The sequence below is a fragment of the Camponotus vicinus genome, unplaced genomic scaffold (assembly GCF_025532165.1).
Source record: "Camponotus vicinus isolate PSW18456_S1 unplaced genomic scaffold, iyCamVici1.0 SCAF_14, whole genome shotgun sequence".
NCBI lineage: Eukaryota > Metazoa > Arthropoda > Insecta > Hymenoptera > Formicidae > Camponotus > Camponotus vicinus.
In genome coordinates this window covers 8,619,496-8,644,558 of record NW_028141950.1, presented here as the reverse complement: position 1 = coordinate 8,644,558, position 25,063 = coordinate 8,619,496, and the positions used below count along the sequence as shown (strand labels likewise).

At 31.4% G+C, this 25,063-nt stretch overlaps 1 long non-coding RNA gene and 1 pseudogene across 2 annotated transcripts; both read right to left on the bottom strand.

Moving 5' to 3' along the window:
* Positions 1-1,458: 1,458 nt before the first annotated feature.
* Positions 1,459-17,077, bottom strand: LOC145965767 (proto-oncogene tyrosine-protein kinase ROS-like; annotated as a pseudogene). The gene is made up of 10 exons (XR_014436791.1): positions 16,441-17,077; positions 14,951-15,092; positions 14,293-14,386; positions 13,836-14,162; positions 13,321-13,654; positions 11,656-13,097; positions 3,505-3,609; positions 3,078-3,295; positions 2,336-2,809; positions 1,459-2,122 (listed from the first exon to the last, which is right to left on the bottom strand). The product of XR_014436791.1 is annotated as a proto-oncogene tyrosine-protein kinase ROS-like (transcript).
* Positions 17,078-21,693: 4,616 nt separating this feature from the next.
* On the bottom strand, positions 21,694-22,361 carry LOC145965774 (uncharacterized). Its single transcript, XR_014436797.1, has 2 exons — positions 22,307-22,361; positions 21,694-21,933 (listed from the first exon to the last, which is right to left on the bottom strand). It is a non-coding gene; the product is annotated as an uncharacterized LOC145965774 (long non-coding RNA).
* Positions 22,362-25,063: the final 2,702 nt, after the last annotated feature.

Here is a 25,063-nt window from a genome sequence, read left to right as displayed (position 1 = left end):
TCTTTCTAAATGGAAATTTTAAATATTATTCATTCAGGAAGATAATTAAAATATCAAAAATAAACGTTTCTGCACTTTATGTGTGCAATATGCATGTGTACAATAATATCATGTGTGCAATGTGCATGTGTACAATAATATCATGTGTGCAATGTGTATGTGCGCAATAATGTCATGTGTGCAATCTGTATGTGTGCAATAATTTCATGTGTGCAATGAGCATGTGTGCAATAAAGTCGTGTGTGGAAAGTGTTAATATGATTTTTTTATTTTATGTGTGCAATAATGTCATGTGTGCAATGTGCATGTGAACAATAATGTCATGTGTGCAATGTGTATGTGTGCAATAATGTCATGTGTGCAATGTGTATGTGCGCAATAATGTCATGTGTGGAATCGTATTTTCATTTCTTTATTTTTTTCGTGTGCAATAATGCATGTAGGCAATCGGGATGTAGGCAATCGGGAATGTTGGCAAAAGAAGCTGTCGGCAAAATGTTGTGCGCAAACGAAGCAGTTGGCAATTGGGAATGTAGGCAACTGAAGCCCTCCTATATATATACAGGGTGTCCCATTTTAATGTCCCACCCCAAATAACTTTCTTATTTTTAATTTCAGAAAAAGATGTTTCAGACAAAAGTTGTATGGTTTCAAGGGGGACATAAGGTGGTGTCATTAGTTTGACCTTGAATAGTTGCTTCAAGGTCATGTGAAGGTCACCGTCAATTTTTTAAATGGAACCTCCTATTTTTTATTGCATATTCTTGTAGCTTATCTCGAGGGCTTTCCAAAACACTATAATAAAATATTTTTCCCTCAAGTACTTTTTGAGTTATAAGGCTTGAAATCATTTCTTAATTTTACATAAACCGTAAAATATCTTGTAAAATATTCATTTTTCCATTATCTTACCTTAATACTTTTATGTACAACATAATGAGAGGAATCAATTGGTGTAAAGAAAACATAGTTATTTTTAAGAAAAAATATGTAATTGTTAATTGCAAATTACATATTTTTTCTTCGAAACAACTATGTGTTTCCTTTGCACCAATTGATTCCTCTCATTATGTTGTACATAAAAGTATTAAGGTAAGATAATCGAAAAATGAATATTTTAAAAGATATTTTACGGTTTATGTAAAATTAAGAAATGATTTCAAGCCTTATAACTCAAAAAGTACTTGAGGGAAAAATATTTTATTATAGTGTTTTGGAAAGCCCTCGAGATAAGCTACAAGAATATGCAATAAAAAATAGGAGGTTCCATTTAAAAAATTGACGGTGACCTTCACGTGACCTTGAAGCAACTATTCAAGGTCAAACTAATGACACCACCTTATGTCCCCCTTGAAACCATACAACTTTTGTCTGAAACATCTTTTTCTAAAATTAAAAATAAGAAAGTTATTTAGGGTGGGACATTAAAATGGGACACCCTGTATATAATCGCAATCATTAGATTTCGCTTCGATTACTCAAAGACACAAATTAGATATATCGTTATATTATTATATCATTATATTATTACATTATATCATTATATTATTTGATTTTGTACAATCATGAAAACGGATATATTTTTTAATAATAATCAAAATTTTATAGAAGGTAAGATTACAAAATTTCTTTTATCTTCATTGATAAATCTAATATTAAGATTATATCTGAAAATAACAGAATCAATTTAGAAATATTCTAGAAATATTTTTCCTACATTAAGATTTATTGAATCGTACGGAAAAGAAGATAAACATTAATTTAATTATATCGGCTAAATAATATCGACTGGATTCAGTAAAGCATCTTCTATGTTCTTTCTTAATGCTATAATATTTTTCAGATAAAATTTGAAATTTGGTCTAGCATCCGCTGTACTCCAACAACGTAGCATCAACTGGTACAATGGTGACGGACAGTTAAGAGTCATCGGCAACCTGCCTCCAGCACGTACATAATTTATCACTTCTTCATCAGTTTTAGCAATATAAGGTTGCTCACCCAACGATGTAATTTCCCACATTAATACCCCAAATGACCAAACATCGCTTTGAGAAGTAAATATTTTGATCATCAAAGATTCGGGTGCCATCCAGCGAATGGGAAGCAAACCTTGTCCTTTCTAAAACATGATTTTAACAAAAATTTAATTTTCTGGTTCAAGTTGTTCATTTTTAGAATACGTGCAAAAATGAAAAACGTTCATTTATCTCTTGCTATATATAAATAAAAACTATTTATATTCTATATATATTACTTAAAGAAACAATGCACGATACTATTTTCAAAAGAATTCATTTTTTAATCATTAATTTTTTTTCATAATTGTATTTACCACGCGATAATAATCATCCTTGTAGATATCTCTAGCTAGTCCAAAATCTCCAATTTTGATGACACGATTCTCGCGACTTCTTGAAGATACTAAACAATTGCGACACGCTAGATCTCTATGTACGAAACGCAACTCTTCCAAGTAGCAACAACCTCGCGCAACATCTTCGCACATGGCGAGCAAATCCTGTAAACGCAAAGCAGGCGAATCTGACGCTTGCAAATTTCGACAATCTCTCAAATATTTTAACAGATCACCAGTTTCCATCAATTCCAACACTAGTAAAGGAGAATCCCCATCTAAACAAACGGCCAACAATCTTATTATATGTTTGTGTCGAAAATGATTCATAAGCTTGGCTTCCTTTAACAAATTCTTTTTCTCATGGGAAGAAGCATCTTTCCGAAGCGTTTTTATTGCAACGGATATCTCTGTGCCCGATCTTTCTAAGTTCTTCACATTTCCTTGAAACACCTGCGAAATATTTCACACAAATTTACATGCGTACTTCATTAGAAAATGTATATAGTTTAATGTCAAGTAATATTATATTTTACTTTATATTAAATAATTCAACGAAAAATGTATAATAAAGTGCATGTTAGTTGTCTCATCTAAATTTTATATTACTTATAATCTATTATAAAAATTTATGTAATTTATATCTTTATTAGAAAATACATATCTGTTTTGTTGATCCAAAAATTAATTTGAAACATTGCTTGAAAAAATTAATTTTTACCATTCCGAATGCGCCGCTACCAATAAGTTTTGTAAATGTAATTTGTTTACGTGCGATTTTAGTTATCGCACATTCATCCGGATTACAATGTAACATAGGATTGTAAGTCATATTGAATTGAGTGTTTTGGTAAGGTACTTCACGTAGAATCGCCAATTCTACATCGGTCATTGTTGAAGACAAAAATTGTTCATTATTACCTCTGCGTTGACGATACACTGTTATAAAATTTCGACTTAATTATATAATAATATGTATCGACTTAATTATATAATAATATGTATTATAAAATCTACTGTTTTTTAGTTAATTTATTCGTTTAGTTCTATATAAGTAAATTACTATTTTCAGTAAATTTGTAGATATTATATCAGATATATATGTATAATCTACAATTCAAGTCGATACCTACATCAAATATACTTACAACGATAAAGGTAACAGACGCAGGTTATAGTAACTATAACGATAAAACTTAACATCAATAATAAGTAATATTTTTTCGCTATTATTTCAGGAGTGCTCAAAATATCTATATTAAGCAAAAATATAATTTTAATATCTTCGTGTGTGTATGCTTTACAAATTTATTTTTACTTATAACTTTATTACAAAAATTTAAATTTTTTAAATTTTAGGCCTATTTATATTTAAAAAAATTAGCATATAATATTTTAATATCTACGCAGCACAGAATGTTACAACTACTTTGCAACAATATTGCAATATTACAAATTGCAATGCAACATTACAGAAACATTGTAGAAATATAAATTAACAAAGTATGAATTAGACATTAGCAATATGATATTTATATTTTAGAAACATTTTAAAACTATAACTTTCTTTAATTTATCTATAAAAATATTGTAATAATATATTTTTTTATATTTGTATATGGTATATGCGATAAATTTTCCTTTTTTGCAGAAGTGAAATGAAATAATGACACATAAATAATATCAGTCAAGTAAATATAATTCTAAGCTAAAAATAAACATTGCTATTTTTTTATTAAAATATAGGTAACATTATATATTAATGTTACAATATATTTTATGATATATTTTCACTTCATATACGAATACGATATTAATCTTCAAAGATAATATACCTTTTTATTATATTAAATATATAGATACTATTATATCTATCATTATATTTTTCTATGCATTTTTATGTATTTTTTATATGCAAATATATATAGTTATAATTATTAAAAATATAAAACTCGAAATATAAAATTAAATAAATCAGTTTTAATGGTAATACGATTCAAGTATCGATCTTATAACACAGTTATTTATTATACAAACAAATAAGTATGGAACAAATGACAATGAAAAGATTGCGAATGTTTCGACCTTATTTTTGGGCTCTCTTCAGCGCAAATGTGATGATAAAAAATAACAAAGGTTTTATCGGAGTGAATTATAAATTGTGCCGTCTAAAGTAAAGATAGATGTTTCGGTATCTCATTATTTTATATATATATATATATATATATATATATATATATAAATATATATATATATATATATATATATAAATATATATATATATATAAATATATATATATATATATATATATATATATATATATAGTTATAACGGATCTTTAAAACTTTTAAATAAAAATATAATTAGTAATGTTTAATTAATTCTATAACTATAATGTTTATATATATATATATATATATATATATATATATATATATATTGTTGCGTCCGCGGAACGATATCTATCGATCGCGCGCGACACAAGGATCGGTACCCGCGTACTCGCTCGCGCTCACGCTCGCGCACTCGTAAATAAGAACTCGTATTTAAAAGAGAATACAGGAACTTTAATAACACCAGAATGCAACGGGATAAACAATAATATTAGCTCGGGAAATCAAGACGCGTCCGCGCAGCTTGACAGCTGGGAAACGACTCGACTGTCATACATCTTGTCAACATTCTTCTTGGCAACGCGCTCGAAGACGATCCTCTGCCGAACGTCACGGGTGACCAAATAATTCGCAGGGAAGGAACACAGAGACGCAACACTTCCCCCCGTCTTCTAAGATTGTCGTCCCGACAATCCCAAAATGCCATTGCAGGATTTCGAGTCTTCTTGTTCTAATTCGGCTCCTGCCAAAAGTACCGAACGACTCTGTAGAACCATGGCCAGTATGTCGATTTCCGGAGAATCAGCCGTGCCTTCCTGCCCTAGCCTGAGCTGCTGCTGCAGGGTACTGAGCGACACGCTCTAATCTCCATCGACGTTTCAAATTTACATCTTCCAATTCCCTCGGCTGGTGTCCCGTATTCTTCGGATATGAGGAGGGTAGTCACCGTGGACCCAACGTCCAACAAGGACTCCTCAAATCCCCGCCTCGGCATTTGCCTTTCGTCCCGCGGGAAAACCACAGCTCAAAAACGGGCGAGGCAGTCTTCAATTGTTGACTTCTAACTTCCGTTTTTAATCTGGCCAGATCGCTCCGACGCAACTCTGATGCAACTCAGCATTTCTCTCCCTTAAAATAAAAAAAAAAAACACCAAACGAGTAACCAGTAACAAAACTTATCCATTAATTGGGTTTCGAATTCCATTGTGTACTAATCAGGTCCCGGATGTGTAACAATATTTCCCTAAAAGAAGTCTACTCTCGTCTTTCAAAATGAGAAGCTAACCTGTCCAAATGAACAATTTTATTTCTATGTCTATTTGATTTCCTAATACAATATACAACATCGTTTAATTTTTTTACGATCTCGTAGAGTCCTTCCCAATTTTGCTTTGTAATTTAGGAGTTTTTCCTTTAGTTCTTCGAGGATTGAACAACCATACCTTCTGTCCGGGTTCGAAACATATTCGACGGGCTTTGCGGTCATACAAAGCTTTCGCTCTTGAAGATTTCATGTTCAACCGTTGCCTGACCTCGCTATGGATTTCATTTAATTTTTGTTTCAATCTTGAAACATAGCTTTCTTCTGAAGAATTTACCCCATTCCCAGGAGGATTACCGCGAAGAAGATCTAGAGGTAATTTTAAATCTCTACCTAAACACAACTCAACTGGAGTTATTCCCGTGGTCTCATGTTTGGCAGACCTATACGCCAGAAGACTCATTCCTATCCAACGACCCCATCACATTGGTTATCGGAAACATATTTAGCCAAATATTCTGTTAATGTCCGATGTTGTCGCTCCACCATCCCGTTAGATTGCGGATGAAACGAAGTAGTTCGAGTTTTTTTAATTCCTAGTAAATGAGACAACTCATGGAAAACTCGCGAATCAAAATTTCTCCCCTGGTCTGTATGCAACTCCGAGGGCACACCAAATCTTGAAATCACTTGGTTCCAAAGTGCCCTCCAGAAGGGGAGTCGTGAGCCTCCTTTAAGATCTGTGGAACTCTTTTCTGCGGGACTATTGTTTGGAAAATGCAAGTCTTCAAATTTGGAGATTCCCATCTTCTATGAAGAACTCCGTCTTTAAGCACCAGAGAATCCCATTGTGACCAATAAAGTTTACTAGGCCCTTTCGGAAACAATCTCTTTCCAAAGAGGACGTCGGTCCTCCTCCTTTCCGCGAAGAATCTTACCTATCGTCGGATCTTCCAACTGATCTTCTCTCCAATTTTCGCAACTGCCCCCTCCTAGGATTATTCTTCCGACCAACTCCTCTTCCCTAGAATCCATCTTGCTGCAATCTACAACCACTCTCCTTACAAGGTCGCCTAGATAACCCGTCAGCATTTCCATGCAACTTCCCTTTCCGATGAATTATTTCAAAATCGTACTGTTGAATACGCTCCATCCAACGGGCTAATTGACCTTCCAGATTCTTAAACGATAATAACCAACGCAAGGAAATATGATCAGTCCTGATCGTAAACTTATTTCCGTAAAAGTAATGATGGAAACTTCTCAAAGATTCCACCACAGCAAGCAACTCCCGCGTAACACAATAATTCCTTTCCGTCTTGCTGAGAATACGACTAAAATAAGCAATGACTTTCTCCACACCATCTTGAACTTGAGATAATACAGCACCGATCCCATGATTTGAAGCATCGGTGTCGAGGATAAATCGCCCCTCATCCTTGGGAATAGATAAAATTGGAGAAGACATCAAACGTTTTTTCAATTCCCTAAAAGCGGCGTCACATTGCTCCGTCCAAACAAACTTCCTAACATTCTCAGTTAATGAGAATAACTGTTTTGCTATCAGAGAAAATCCCTTGACAAATTTCCTATAATAAGAACAGAATCCCAGGAAGCTGCGGACTTGCTTTTTGGTGCGGGGAATTGGCCAATCCTTAATGGAAGAAATCTTTTCAGGATCCGTTGTAATCCCCCTTTCGGAAATCACATGACCTAAATATTTTATCTCCCTCCTGAAGAAAAAACACTTCTTCGGATTAAATTTCAAATTAGCCACGCGTAATCGCAAGAAGACTTGTCTAAGACGACCCAACATTTCTTCAAAACTGCCATTGAAAATGATAACATCGTCTAGATATACTAGACATATTTTAAATAACAACTGCTGTAATACCTTCTCCATTAAACGTTCAAAAGTGGCAGGAGCGTTACATAAGCCGAAAGGCATAACGGTAAATTGCCACAACCCGTTTCCAATAGAGAATGCCGTTTTTTCTTTATCCTCTGGACGAATCTTAACTTGCCAATATCCACTCTTTAAATCCAGCGAAGAGAACCAAGAGTTTCAGAATAATTGATCAAGCATATCGTCTATCCGTGGTATTGGATATGAATCCTTTGAGGTCACTGAATTTAACTTTCGATAGTCCACGCAAAACCTAATGGAGCCGTTCTTCTTCTTAACCATAACCGCAGGAGAAATCCATGGACTTTGAAACTTCTCGATAACCTTCTGACGCTTCATATCCTCAAGAATCTATTCGACTTCCCTTCTCATCTTCAGAGGGATACGACGGGGAGCCTGCTTAATAGGATTAGAATTACTCACATTAATGGTGTGCTCGCCTACATTACAATTCCCAGCTACTATTCCTTCAGAGAAGATATCCTGGAATTCAGCTAAGAATTGGGCGAAAAGATCTTTCTGCTCCTCCGTTAAATCTTCAGATTCCCTTTTGAAAATCTCTCTTAAAAACTGAGGAACTTCATCGAAGCAACTCATTATTCGCGAACATACAAATTGCTCCTGCTCGCAGAAATCAACTTTTCCAAAGATTGACTCGAAAACATCTTCCTTATTTATTGCTGAAAAGAAATCAGCTCCCAACAAACAATCCTCAACCATATCGGTTACGAAAACAGGATGTTCTACTAAATATTTCCCTATCTCTATTAACACGACCATTTTACATTCAACGGAGACTTCCTCTCCGGTCGGATACTTCAGTCGATCAGAATGATCAAGAGGGATTTGCCTTTTCGGCATTCTAATCAAATCACGTCTAACTAACGAGACATCCGAGCCCGAATCGATCTTAAAAACACAATTCTGCCCATCAACGAAACCCTTAAAATAAAATAATTTTCTACGTCTAGACAAATTATTACAATAATTAACATATTTTTTGTCTGGGGCTCTCCGTTTGCTCGTCGAACTTGCCCCAGTAAGTTCGACTAAACTTAGTTTTTCCCAGTTCCCTTTTTAAGTGACGGACACTCCGCCCGAAAATGGCCTGTGTTACCACATTGCCAACACTGCTGTGCAGACTGAAACCCCTGATTATTCTCCTTGCTATTAAAGCTCTTATTATTCTTGTTGTCTAATTTATTAAAATTTTTCCCATTAAAGTTTTTAAATTTTCTCTCCTTATCTGTCCCTTTAAAATTTCCAAAATTTCTATTGCGTCCCTTACAATTTCCAAAATTTCTATTGCGTCCCTCAAAATCGCTACGTTTTTCAAAATTATTCTCTTGAATAGTCTTGACCGCCATCGCTCTTTGCACGGCCATTTTCAGGAAGTGATTCCCTCAAGTTGCAGAGTCCTTCTCACGAACCTATTGGACAATGCAGTAATAAACTGCGCGCAGGCAACTTTGTCCCTAACTTGATGCGTACATTCGGGATACGTCAATTGAGACAAATGTTCGATATCGGAATCCAAAGCTGCCTCGTCTTCATTCGATTTTTGCTTCCGGTTCGTAAATTGAGAATAATAAGATTGAGACAGATGTGTCTAGTTGTTGATAACTTTCCCCCAACGCAACTCTAGTTTTGATTTTAATTCATCAAAATTCAAACTTTCGATGTCGTACACGCATTCCAAGACCGCACGCGCCTTCCCCCTCAAACACGAGACAAGTGCCACCGTTTTTGTGGCATCACTCCAATGATTGGCCCGCGCAATTAATTCGAATTGAGAGAAAAACTCTCTGAGCGGAACCGACCCGTCAAAAATATCTTGCTTCAATTTATAGCCCAACTCCCTATTTATTGAGTCACGCGCACCGTTATCTAAACAACTAGACACACTAGCAGCTCTACTCTCAAATTCTCTAAAATTAGGGCGACTTAGCTGTTCATTCAGCCGCAACATCCTTTCCTCCATGGCACGGAGCATCTCGTCGCGCTGGCGAAGCTGGGCTTCGAATTCGTTCCGTTCGTGGAGCCGCTCTCCGCGCAATTGTTGGATTTCCCTCATCGCCGCCTGGAACGTGGTCGACTCCAACGTCGGTTCCGAAGCCGCAGCCGGGAGCGGAGTCGCCGATCGCATCCTCTTCCGAGTTGAGACGCCCGTTGTCAAATCTCGTTGGTCGTTGTTCGTCGACATCTTTTTTTTCCACTCGTAAAAATTCACGTCCAAGCACTAAATCACAGTCCGGTTGATCTCGGATGAGCCCCCAAAATGTTGCGTTCGCGGAACGATATCTATCGATCGCGCGCGACACAAGGATCGGCACCGGCGTACTCGCTCGCGCTCACGCTCGCGCACTCGTAAATAAACAGTCGTATATGAATAAAGAACACAAGAACTTTAATAAACACAGGGGAACACAGAATGTAACAGGATTTCACACGGAAATATAACACCGAAAGTAAAACGCGTCCGCGCGGCTTGACAGCTCGGAAACGACTCGACTGTCATAAGTCTTGTCAACATTTTTCTTGGCAACGCGCTCGAAGACGATCCCCTGCCGAACGTCACGGGTGACCAAATAATCCGCAGGGAAGGAACACGGGGACGCAACAATATATATATATATATATATATATATATATATATACAGGGTATCCTAGACCACCCGTACACCCCTTTTCTTTCAAAAACTAAGCATTTTAGAGAAAAACGTTTTCGACAAAAATTGTATGGTTTTGAGGGGAACATAAGATGGTGTCATTGGTTTGACCTTGGATGACATCGTTAAGGTGAGGTCAAGGACACCTTTAATTTCTTAAATGGAACCACCTATTTTTTATTGCATATTCTTATAGCTTATGTCGTGAGCTTTCCAACACTATAATAAAGTATTTTTTCGTCAAGTACTTTTCGAGTTATAAGGCTTGAAATAATTTCTTAATTATACATAAACCATAAAATATCTAGTAAAATATTCATTTTTCGATTATCTTACCTTAATACTTTTATGTACAAAATAATGAGAGGAATCAATTGGTGTAAAGAAAACACAAAATTGTTTCGAAAAAAAAAATGTAATTTGCAATTAACAATTACATTTTTCTTTTCGAAACAATTATGTGTTTTCTTTACACCAATCGATTCCTCTCATTATTTTGTACATAAAAGTATTAAGGTAAGATAATCGAAAAATGAATATTTTACTAGATATTTTATGGTTTATGTAAAATTAAGAAATTATTTCAAGCCTTATAACTCGAAAAGTACTTGATGAAAAAATACTTTATTATTGTGTTTTGGAAAGCTCTCGACATAAGCTATAAGAATATGCAATAAAAAATAGGTGGTTCCATTTAAGAAATTAAAGGTGTCCTTGATCTCACCTTAACGATGCCATCCAAGGTCAAACCAATGACACCATCTTATGTTCCCCTCGAAACCATACAATTTTTGTCGAAAACGTTTTTCTCTAAAATGCTTAGTTTTTGAAAGAAAAGGGGTGTACGGATGGTCTAGGACACCCTGTATACCTCATTATAAGAGTATAAAAAACATTTAAAATAAAAAAAGTGATTCGTAAAGTAAAAGTTTAAATTAATTTTGTATAAAAATATAATATTTTATTTTATATGATTATGTTTAAATACAATTTTGCAATATATTACCTTAGACATGATTATCTTAGATTTTACAAACTTCTATTTATACCAAGTTTTTTAATTTAATTAAACGTTTCCAAGATATTCATCCATCAAAAACAAAAATATTTTATACGTAATATTGTTAAATGGTTGCAATAACATTGCATTCTTTCCAACATATTACACTGTAATATTGCTACAATATTTTATTGCAAAAAGCGGACATCTTAACTTCATCACAATCTTATAACAATAACTCAGCAGAGTTTCACAATCGATTTGTAATATTGCAATGTTTCAATGAAATTATTCTTCAATATATCCATGCAATCTTATTGTACTGTATGGGTATCTTCGTTTGCTTACCAAGTGTTGAAAAAATAAATCTTTCATCAGCCGGCCATGTAAAATTTTCCTCATATTCGGGATATCTCAATATCAAGCGAAACTTGTATAAAGTTCCCGATTGTAAATTTCGGATACGGTATATTATTTCTTTGTTATAATTCATTTTAATATAATTCGTTGTTTGCCACTTTTTTGTTGCATTCTCTTTGTACTCTAGTGTAGGAGAGACCGTCAGATTGATGTTTGAGATCCATGAAATGTCCATGCTATTTATGTCGACCTCGCTCAAAGTAATATTGTTTGGTTCTGAGTATATGTGAACGATCTTGCTTAAACTCTCGTTGTAGAAATCGCTGAAATTAATTGGATACACACGCACGTATATAAAATAATCTTGTACTGGTAGCGACAAGTTAATCTTTGTGAAAAATCTGCCGTCTGCTATACGTTTCGGCACATTGATAAATTGTTTGCCCTTTTGTTGCGTGCCGTTCACTAATGTAACTGAATTCCAATGCACTTCGTAGGTCACGGCCACGCAGTTCACTTTCTTGAGTGGCATCCAATGAACTACTGCTATAGTAGGCGTCAAAGCTAGAACACTTATGTTTTTTGGTGCATTAAGTTTGCCCGAATTAGTTTTTATTGGTATCACATTCGAATCGAATGGATTTATCGATAATTGATCAAAGTAAAAATTGCTTAAAGTAAACTTCAACTTGTACTCTGTAAATGGTGTTAAGTTCTGAATCTCGTAATATCGCTCGTACGTCTGCACATTGAATTTCTCAGACTTGTTGAGATTGTTGTCTAAACAGCTTACGGAGATAGTATATATAGTAGTTGGTAAATTATATTTTTCGCATCCACTCTTTGCAGACGGCTCTGGAAGATTCACAAAGATGGTGTTTGCCGCTGCATACACATTCTCAAAATTATAAACTTTTTCGTCAGGTGTCAGACATCTCATTGGAGGATATGGTTGTAAAGATTTATCAAAAGCGTAAATTTCATAAAACATATTATTATCTGAACTTATTATTATCTTTTCAACATATTCGGCTGCATTTACACTCTTGAGACTTGCATATTTCTTTTTCAAAACGTAGAGTATATATGGAAACGGATTATGTACTAAAATGTAAATGTTTGTTTTGTCAATTGTCATAGATCGGAAGTAAATGGTATAACTTACACTTATGATTTTCTTGTGTAAAATCTCATTGCACATAGAAACGTTAATGTCTGTCACAAATATGATATCATTACTTAACCAGTAAATTAACGGCTCCTCATTATTCATGTCATCAATTATCACATCGCGAATAGAATCTATATAACGAAATTGGCAAAAGGATGCATTTATCTGAACAATTTGCTCATTTTTTCCATCGAGATAATATTGCATCATACCATATTTTGTATTCATCCAATTGTATGATATAACGTGATATAAAATTCTAAAAAATATATAATTATTTTACTCATTATAAAACATTTCTTAACAAAAACAGAAACTTATATGTAGTGAAAATTCGAAATTATTATAATTATATAATAACTTATTCTTTTTTTTTACTTATGATCTTAATTATAAAACTACATAAAATTATAGAAAAATTACAAATTTGCATAAGTCTTTAATGGAAAATTATTTTTTCAGGTGAACGGTAGTAAACGTACCCCATAGACGGTGATACTCTTAAACCGTAATTAGCAATTTTTGATTTGAAAATCTCATCAAATTTAATTATGTCATTTTTCCACATTGTTAAGTCGAACTTTACAATATAATAGTAGCCTGACTTTATATAGATGAAATATAGATTCCTTGCTACCCAGTCAAGGCAAAGACTATGTAGATCATGATCAAAGCTAGCTATTTTTGTGATATTATTTTCGTTAATCTTCAATGTCATTAGGTCTCTTCCTGTTAGAAAATAGATTCTATGTTCCTGTATCGAATAAACGGCATATGTTACTGATCTGAAAAAAGGAGCTATATTCTATTACTGATCTGAAAAAAAGGAACTATAATTGTATAGTAAAAAATTATATTTGATATTTCTAATTTTATAGTTATTACTACTATAATGTTGATAATAATAAACTTGTGCATAATAATAATAACTTTAACTTTATAGTTCGTGTTAAAAATAATTTACGATAATTATAACTTTTTTTATCAGTATACGTACTCTGACATTACGACATTAGTAATGCTTAAATCCACGTCCAATATTACCATATCTAGCTCCGTTGTGACTAATAATTTAGGTATTGGATTTTCATGTGTAGTCGACACATTGATTAAATCCGTGTAAGGACCAGCAACAATTTTAGTATGCGCACGTACTCGAAAATAATATGTCGTGTTAGATATTAGATTGTGCACCGTGTGCTCCAATTTTGTAGTTATGATATTTTTATCGTCGCAGGTTTGAATCTCTTTTAAGTCCTCGATGAAAAAACATTGCACTGTATACCCTTGTATTATTTCATCGGTAAATTCAGGTTGGTTCCATCTGTAAAGAAATAAAATTTTAGCCATTTTATATTTAACAAAATTATAACATTTTGATATATTTATGTCGTTGAATTTAAGAAAAAGAGAGAAAAATGAAAGAACACAAACTGAGAATTTAGATTCCTTACCTCAATGTCACAAAAATATCGTTTACTTTTTCTGTGAATTGACTGTCGAATTGTACAAATGCTCTGAGAGATGTTGGCTTGTTCAAACTGCTTCCTAGAGATTTTAAGATCGTACATATTAACATAATTACATATAAGATTAAGTGGATTATCCCAGTAAATCAGAAAGAACAACTTAATGAAAATAAAGAAAAGAGAAAAAATAAATATAAACTACTAAATATGGAAATTAGCACAGTATTCACCTTTAAAAAAGTAATATAAGAATTTTTTGCGTCATTCAAGATTTAGAAAAGTAATCGTTAATTCATGGCAAAAACGAATAAATAACTTTTAATAAAATGACAAGTACTTTTCGATAAATTCCTATAGAAATTAGAAAGAGCTTAAGAAATCAGAAGTATAATATTTGCGATTGTTTTAAAACAAAATAGCAAATTAATAAAATTGACTTTACCTTAAATTATGACAATTTTTATGTACACTGTTTATATTATGCTTTTCTATTTCTTTTTTGGACGGAATTAGAATTTATATTCTTCTCACTGCTGGAAGATATTTTTAGATTTGATTTCCACTCTCTCTTCAATTTAAATTATTTACACTTTTTCGTCATAGATTTTGTTATTAATGTTTTATGCATTTTTTTGCAACTTACCGTTAGGTTCTGGGATGATAGAAATATTTGCAAGTGTAACTTCATCGACTTCTCGCTCATTTCTCGCAGTACTATCAGAATGACTCCGGTCAGATTCGAAATTTAGTATATGATGATCACTTTTCTCGGACATTGAAATATCCTTCATAAAGTATAACATATGAAAAGAATTAAGTGTGTATCGTTGAAGCGGTTGTTTCTGGTGCTTTCAATGGTAAATTATAAAGTTAAACGTAAAATTGCCATTCGTTTTTTGTTTGCTTAATAATACCGGTTTGATATATACCATTCCTAAATGATATAAATTGAATGTGATGTAGTTTTATTCATATCGTAAAATCTATTTTTTATTAATTTTTTTAAGACATCTTGTATATCAAACATAACTCATGTTAAAAATAAAATCAATCACAGGTTAACGAGAATCAATGAGGATTCATAACAGCTTTTAGCAAGTAGTACAAGCGAAAGTGTAGCCTTTGCAATTATTAAAACAATTTTGTCTAACGATTTGATTCTTTCTCACGATAGGTTAGTTAACTCTTCTCAATTTTACCGTAACTCATATTTCTTTTCAAAAATTTGCCGATATTATTAAAGTTTTATTAATGTTTGTACTTCAAGAATAAAAAGGTTAAAAATATTGTTTCCTGGAAATGATAGTATAAACTGATAGTATAAACCGATAATGCCTCGATAAAAATATGTGGATATAATTGTATATAAATGGATATATGTACAATGAAAATTAATATAAATTCTAGCGATAGTTATTGAATATATTGTCGATGGAAATATTGGTGTTAATAGATACAATTTTGAAGAATGTTTGATGAATGATTTTTTTATTAGACAGATTTTCTATCTCGATGTTTAGTAGTTCTGATCCGTTATATAATTATCCTTAACACAAAGAAATGATACTAACTTTCTAAATTAATTTCACAAAATAAAATCTACATTAATATAAAGCTTACTATATATCAATAAATATTATTATAAATAATTAGAAAAATAAAGAAATTTTTAAAATTGATGAAAAATAACAAAAAAATCTGTTGAAGTGCCATGGTATGTATATATTAATGTAACAGATTGTAGACAGAAAGCTTCATTCATTTTAAAAACTGTTATTTTTAGAAATAATAATTTTATATGTATATGGAGAGAGAGAGAGAGAGAGAGAGAGAGAGAGAGAGAGAGAGAGAGAGAGAGAGAGAAAGACAAAATAATACAGTCAAATTTTAAAATACCGTCTTAATTAAATTTAATACACTATATAACATCCATTTGTAAAGAAAATTTCGAAACTTTATCCATCTTTTTTTTTACAACATCGTACATACTTTTTTCTTTCATATTAAATTGTTTTATTTTATCTTATCTTATTATAGGTAGAATATGTAATTTATTATCATTCATTTTTTAGTTACACTACTAACTGCAATAACACTCAATTGTTTCTTAATCAAGCGAAAAATATCTCTTACCTGCGTGAAATTTAAATTCGGACAAATGGAAACACTTTCTTCCTGAAGGCTGTTTGAAGGGATATAATCCTTTGATATAAAAGTGATAGTTGCCTTTGTCAGTACTAAACCTTTCAATAATACACGTAAAATTGTTCCAAACATAATTTGCATTTTTCGTAAATATTTGCACTCAATCGGTTCCTGTTGAATCCTCAGTTAGTTGTTTTTCTCATTCTACTAATTCTGATGTGTTAATCGAATTGATATTAATTCATATATATTATCGATAAATTCCTTAAAACTCAGTTTTAACGAGTCGCAAGTTATTATCTTTTAATATTATGTTTTTAGATTTCTCTTTATGGTCACGATCACAGTATATATTTTAAGATTAAATTAGAGAATTCTTAGTAAGTAAATAATTTCTATTTTTTTAGGAGAACAAATGACAATGCAAAATGATACATATTTACTGGATTGTATCGCGAATACAGGAATATAATTATTATCAGCTTTCCTTTTTCATTAATATTATAGTAGAAAAACGTCGATAAAAAAATAATCACAATCAAATTATAAACGATCAAAGAAGTTATAGAATGATAGATCTTATAACATTTTCAGCCATATTCAAGCACACGCAGCGTGTAATCGAATTCACTTAAATATTTTACTGTATCTTTGGTTTTATTAAATATGTAATTATGACAATTCGTTAGTACGATTGTGTTGCTATATACAATTGTGTTACTACGTATGCTTTTCAAAATCCACTATTTGTACTCAATTTTTTGTGATAATCATATGATGCAGTTTGAATCAAACGATAAGTAACGCGGTAGCGTGTTTTGGCTTGCTCATAATAGTAACTGACTTCGAATGATCAATCTGATCATGTGTTGCCATGACTCAGAAACCGGATCTTGGTGCCGTTTTCCTCACTCCATGTGCATGTTAGCGGCCGAGCGTCGCGAAAAGCAGTACCGTCTAAGCCGGTCTAGTGATGGTAGCAAAGAGGGCACTATCGCGTTAAAAAAGAAAATATAATAATTTATTATATTATTTTATATTTTATATAATATATACATACATATTATTTTATTATATTTTTTTATATATTATGTATAATATTAAATAAACATATATTCTATGTTAATATATACAGGGTAGATCATTTTAATCAATACACGCGAATATCTCAGAAATACTGCATTAAATCGAAAAATGTTTCAGATATAAGTTGTATGGCTTGAAGGGGGACATAAGATGGTACCATTGGTTTGATCTTGGGTGGCGTTGTCAAGGTCAGGGCAAGGTCACTTTGAATTTTTTAAATGGAACTCCTTATTTTTTATTAATATTCTTGTAGCTCATCTCGAGAGCTTTCCAAAACACTATTAAGTTAGTTTTCATTAAGTACTTTCCGAGTTATGAGGCTTAAAATAATTTCTTAATTTTACATAAACCGTAAAATATCTTGTAAAATATTCTTTTTTCGATTATCTTACCTTAATACTTTTATGTACAAAATAATGAGAGGAATCAATTGGTGTAAAGAAAACACATAATTGTTTCGAAAAAAAAAAAATGTAATTTGGAATTAACAATTACATTTTTTTTCTTAAAAATAACTATGTGTTTTCTTTACACCAATTGATTCCTCTCATTATTTTGTACATAAAAGTATTAAGATAAAGTAATCGAAAAAAGAATATTTTACTAGATATTTTATGGTTTATGTAAAATTAAGAAATTATTTCAAGCCTCATAACTCGGAAAGTACTTAATGAAAACTAACTTAATTATAGTGTTTTGGAAAGCTCTCGAGATGAGCTACAAGAATATGTAATAAAAAATAGGGAGTTCCATTTAAAAAATCCAAAGTAACCTTGCCCTGTCCTCGACAACGCCACCCAAGGTCAAACTAATGGTACTTTCTTATGTCCCCCTTCAAGTCATATAACTTATATCTGAAACATTTTTCGATTTAATGCAGTGTTTCTGAGATATTCGCGTGTATTGATTAAAATGGTCTACCCTGTATATATTTTTTTTCTACGCGACGGTGCCATCTTTGTTACCATCATTAGACCGGCATAGACGGTATTTCTTTTCGCGGCGTTCGGCCGCTAGCATGCACTTGGAGTGGGGAAAACGACACCAAGATCCGGACTTTGGCCATGACGTCTTATTAGCTGCATTCCGTTGTAATTTATTTTTCTCTACGGAAATACTTGGCGTTATTCCAAAAAGAATTAAAATCTTTAAAAAATGTTTGACAAAAAGATTATATATGTATAAAACAAAAATAATAGTTCTATAAATAAAAATAATTATATGTATATACAGGGTGTCTCAAACCATCCGTACACTCTTTTTAAAATGAAAATAAATGGCTTTTGTCAAAAATCGCGAACAATTTTTAAGTAAATCAGGTACGCTCTATCAAATGGTGATATTTTCAACTTTTGATTCCGACCGGAAATACGCCATCCGGATTGGAAGTTGAATTTTTTTAGGGGAACATGGTACTTTTTATTACAGATTCGAATTGTACGTGAAAAAATAAGAAACTTTTGTATCAAACGTTTTTTCTGAAAGTGCTTCTGTCAATCTTAAAATTGACCTTGAAAGTAACTGTGATGAACTTTCAATAATTAATATTTCTATTATTATTACAAAAATCGTTACATAGAATAGGATTTCTTTATTTAATTTACTGCGCTCTACCTCCTCACAAGTGCGTGAGCTCATGCTCAGGGACACCCTGTATAATTGTTTAATTTGAATTTTATTAAACTTTTATATTAATTTATTTCTCAATATCTTCTCTTTATCCTAGGAACACGTTTACTATTGTATATAAAAAGATATTCTGATTATAAGAAAAATAAGAATGGATTTAAAAAAAGTGGTTTATGCGTTTTCTGTACATTCAGATAATGCAGTTTGAATCAAGCGATACGTAACGCCGTACCGTCTTTGCACTAGTATAAATAAGTACAAATTTACAGTAGCACATACACAACTAAAATAAGTAATATAATTAATTGTACGAGCTATTATTATCACTATTTGCATTGAATAACCTTATAATATAATAACTTATATAATATAACTTTAGTTAATATTAACTTAGTATAATATACTTAATATATATAATATAATATACTAGAAAAATTTATAATATTAATTACTTTATTATTTTAATTCTACTATTGTAATTTTATATACGACAGTCTTTATTTTGCACCAGTGTGCATTAGTGCATTAAATCAAATTCCATCTTTCTCCCGCTATAAATCAATTACTTTATTAAAAAATGGGATAAACACTTTAATTACGTGAAATATAATTGAAAATAATTCTGTGATGCTTCGTTCTCCTTTTGTGACTTATTTAGTCCATCCATATATTAAATGATATACATATTTGTTATTTTCAAAATGTTTTTATATTATTAAAGAGACATTCTGCATAAGAACATTTTTAAAAATTTAAACATTAATATAACGGTCTCTTTTTAAATTTATGCATAATAATAGATGTATTTTCAAATATTTGATAAAATAAAAACTTTTCATTCACCAACAAAGATATATATACGTACGTGTATATGTATATATATATACGTGCAACAATTTTTTCGAAATGATAGACCGTACTTGTGTGTAAATATCATACATTATTAACTTCATTAAATAGTTAGTGGAAATAGAACAACAAATGTAGTTCATTTTTACAACTGCATACTTTTGTAATCATCAATATAATTTAAATATATAATAAGTCACTAAATATAAAGATAAAATATATGTATATACTTATCTCGAATAATGTAAAAAATTCATATATGATAACTGTCATAAATTCAAAAATAATTATATTATTATATTTATATATTCACAACTAATTATACAGGATGTTATTCGCGTTTCATCCTTCACTCATAAATTTTACAATCAGTTTGTAATTATCGGTCATATATAATGTCGAAAATTAATTATATTCCCATGTTGAAAAAAATATTGTTTATACATATATATATAATCGCAATCATTAGATTTCGCTTCGATTACTCAAAAACACAAATTAGATATACCATTATATTATTTGATTTTGTACAATCATGAAAACGGATGTGATATTTTTTAATAATATTCAAAATTTTATGGAAGATAAGATTACAAAATTTCTTTTATTTTCATTGATACATGTAATATTAAGATTAAATCTAAAAATAACAGAATCAATTTAGAAATATTCTAGAAATATTTTTTCTACATTAAGATTTATTAAATCGTTTGGAAAATAAGATAAACATTAATTTAATTATATCGGCTAAATAGTATCGACTGAACTCAGTAAGGCATCTTCCATGTTCTTTCTTAATGCTATAATATTTTTCAGACAAAGTTTAAAATTTGGTCTGGCATCCGCTGTACTCCAGCAACGCAGCATCAACTGGTACAACGTTGACGGACAGTTAAGAGTCATCGGCAACCTGTCTCCAGCACGTACATAATTTATCACTTCTTCATCAGTCTTGGCAATATAAGGTTGCCCAACGATGTAATTTCCCACATTAATACCCCAAATGACCAAACATCGCTTTGAGAAGTAAATATTCCGATCATCAAAGATTCGGGTGCCATCCAGCGAACAGGAAACAAACCTTCTCCTTTCTAAAACATGATTTAAACAAAAATTTAATTTTCTGATTGAAGTTGTTCATTTTTAGAATGTGTGCAAAATCGAAAACGTTCATTTATCTCTTACTATACATTGTATATAAACAAAAACTATTTATATTCTAGATATATTACTTAAAGAAACAATGCACGATACTATTATGATAAAATAAAAAGTATTTTCAAAAGAATTCATTTCTTAATCATTAATTTTTTTTAATAATTGTATTTACCACGCGATAATAATCATGTTTGTGTCGAAAATGATTCATAAGCTTGGCTTCCTTTAAAAATTTCTTTTTCTCATGGGAAGAAGCATCTTTTCGAAGCATTTTTATTGCAACGGATATTTCTATGCCCGATCTTTCTAAGTTCTTCACATTTCCTTGAAACACCTGCGAAATATTTCGCACAAATTTACATGCGTACTTCATTAGAAAATGTATATAGTTTAATGTCAAGTAATATTATATTTTACTTTATATTAAATAATTCAACGAAAAATGTATAAAAATTAATAAATATAAGACTCGAAATATAAAATTAACAAAACAGTTATAATGGCAATACGAGTCTAGTGTCGATGTTATAACACATTTATTTATATTACAATCAAATAAATATTGATATTAAAGCATACAAAGAGAGGATAGCGAACGTTTCGACCCTATTTTTGGGTCATCTTCAGCGCGAAAGTATATAACAAAAGATAATATAATGAAAAAATATAATAACAAAGTGTTTTATATCGGAGTCTGTTACAAAGGGTGCTGTCTAAAGCGATAATAAATGTCTCGGTATCTCATTATCTTGACGATGCCTACGTAAAAACAAAGGACAAAAGTAAAATAAGTTAAATAAATAATGTAATTAATATGAACAAAGAAAGAAAAAGTACTAAATTAAACATGAAATTATGAGATTGAAATGTTAATTTATTAAAAATGATCTAAATATAAACTGAACATAAAGTCAAAGAAATAAATAAATAAGTTATAAATAAGTTAAATAAATAATATGACTAATATGAACATAGAAAGAAAAAAGTACTAAGAATTACATGAAAATTACGAGATTGAAATTATTTTAATGTCAATTTATTAAAAATGATCTAAATAAACTGAACATATAGTCAAGAAATAAAAATTAAAAGGTTAAAGATAAGAAGTTAAAACTACGGAAATAAGACTTACTTCCAGGCATCGAAGATAATGACGCGCCGAGGAGATGAATAGAGACAACTTAACATTTCCGAAGACGAAGATCGACTCGTCTTTAACGGATAAATGTGACTTATATATAAACGGTAAAGAGAGTCAAATAATGTATAAATGTACACATACGCAAAGTCGCAGACCTATTTGTTATGATAGAAACTGTGTTAAATTTTTGGCAAGTTGTTGACAATATTTAAATAAATTTCTGGTAAACGTTCAGTATCCGTTTGCAAATTGAGACCATTTTTTTGCCTCTTGATACATAGCATTTCGGAGATCAATCTTTTACTCAAATATGGTTCTCGATCCAAAACCTGAACGCCATCCCAATCAAAAGTATGATCAAAACCATCCCTGTGATTCGTGATGACTGATTGAGAATTAGTGTTATGTCTAATGTGGCTGCGATGTTCGTTGATTCTGGTATGCAGTTGTCTGCAAGTTTGTCCAACGTAGGACGCATCGCAATCCATGCAGTTCAATTTGTATATGACGTTCAAAGAATTGGAAGTAGGAAGAGGATCCTTATGAGCCCTGATGAAGTTTTTCATTTTATTGATACTGTAATATGAGAGTCGAACATCCAAATCCTTAACGATATGTTTAAAACGCCCGGAGATTGAAGGAACGTATGGTATCGTGAAATAAGTGATGTGATCATTTGTGTTTATGACCTGGGTATTATTCACTAAGGAATTTGGTTTGAAAAGGTGTTTCTTAAGGCGGTCAACACATGTGTGAAAAATAAAATTTAAAGGGTATCCATTGCTTAAAAGGATGTTGATAGCCAATTTAATATTCTTATAATGGAAAACAGGGTGAGACAAGCGGAAAACCTTGTCTATTAAACCAATTACTGTGCCTCTTTTTTGGCAGAGAGGATGTTGAGATAAGAAGTGTAGGTATCTACCGGAAAAGGTATCTTTACGGTACCAGTCAAAAATTATAAAATTATTGTCGGAAATTAAAGTCACATCTAAAAAGTTAATTTTATTGTCTACAGCAATTTCCATTGTGAATTGTAGACGAGGATGGAAAGAATTGAAAGTGTCCAGAGTATAACATATCGTTAAGGATTTGGATGTTCGACTCTCATATTACAGTATCAATAAAATGAAAAACTTCATCAGGGCTCATAAGGATCCTCTTCCTACTTCCAATTCTTTGAACGTCATATACAAATTGAACTGCATGGATTGCGATGCGTCCTACGTTGGACAAACTTGCAGACAACTGCATACCAGAATCAACGAACATCGCAGCCACATTAGACATAACACTAATTCTCAATCAGTCATCACGAATCACAGGGATGGTTTTGATCATACTTTTGATTGGGATGGCGTTCAGGTTTTGGATCGAGAACCATATTTGAGTAAAAGATTGATCTCCGAAATGCTATGTATCAAGAGGCAAAAAAATGGTCTCAATTTGCAAACGGATACTGAACGTTTACCAGAAATTTATTTAAATATTGTCAACAACTTGCCAAAAATTTAACACAGTTTCTATCATAACAAATAGGTCTGCGACTTTGCGTATGTGTACATTTATACATTATTTGACTCTCTTTACCGTTTATATATAAGTCACATTTATCCGTTAAAGACGAGTCGATCTTCGTCTTCGGAAATGTTAAGTTGTCTCTATTCATCTCCTCGGCGCGTCATTATCTTCGATGGAAGTAAGTCTTATTTCCGTAGTTTTAACTTCTTATCTTTAACCTTTTAATTTTTATTTCTTGACTATATGTTCAGTTTATTTAGATCATTTTTAATAAATTGACATTAAAATAATTTCAATCTCGTAATTTTCATGTATGTAATTCTTAGTACTTTTTTCTTTCTATGTTCATATTAGTCATATTATTTATTTAACTTATTTATAACTTATTTATTTATTTCTTTGACTTTATGTTCAGTTTATATTTAGATCATTTTTAATAAATTAACATTTCAATCTCATAATTTCATGTTTAATTTAGTACTTTTTCTTTCTTTGTTCATATTAATTACATTATTTATTTAACTTATTTTACTTTTGTCCTTTGTTTTTACGTAGGCATCGTCAAGATAATGAGATACCGAGACATTTATTATCGCTTTAGACAGCACCCTTTGTAACAGACTCCGATATAAAACACTTTGTTATTATATTTTTTCATTATATTATCTTTTGTTATATACTTTCGCGCTGAAGATGACCCAAAAATAGGGTCGAAACGTTCGCTATCCTCTCTTTGTATGCTTTAATATCAATATTTATTTGATTGTAATATAAATAAATGTGTTATAACATCGACACTAGACTCGTATTGCCATTATAACTGTTTTGAAAAATGTATAATAAAGTGCGTTTGTTGTCTGATCTAAATTTTATATTACTTATAATCTATTATAAAAATTCATGTAATTTATATCTTTATTAGAAAATACATATCTGTTTTGTTGAGCCAGAAATTAATTTGAAACGTTGCTTGAAAATTAATTTTTACCATTCCGATTGCGCCGCTACCAAGAAGTATTGTAAATATAATTTGTTTACGTCCGACTATAGTTATCGCACATTCATCCGGATTACAATGTAACATAGGATTGTAAATCATATTGAATTGAGTGTTTCGGTAAGGTACTTCATGTAGAATCGCCAATTCTACATCGGTCATTGTTGAAGATAAAAATTGTTCATTATTACCTCTGCGTTGACGATACACTGTTATAAAATTTCGACTTA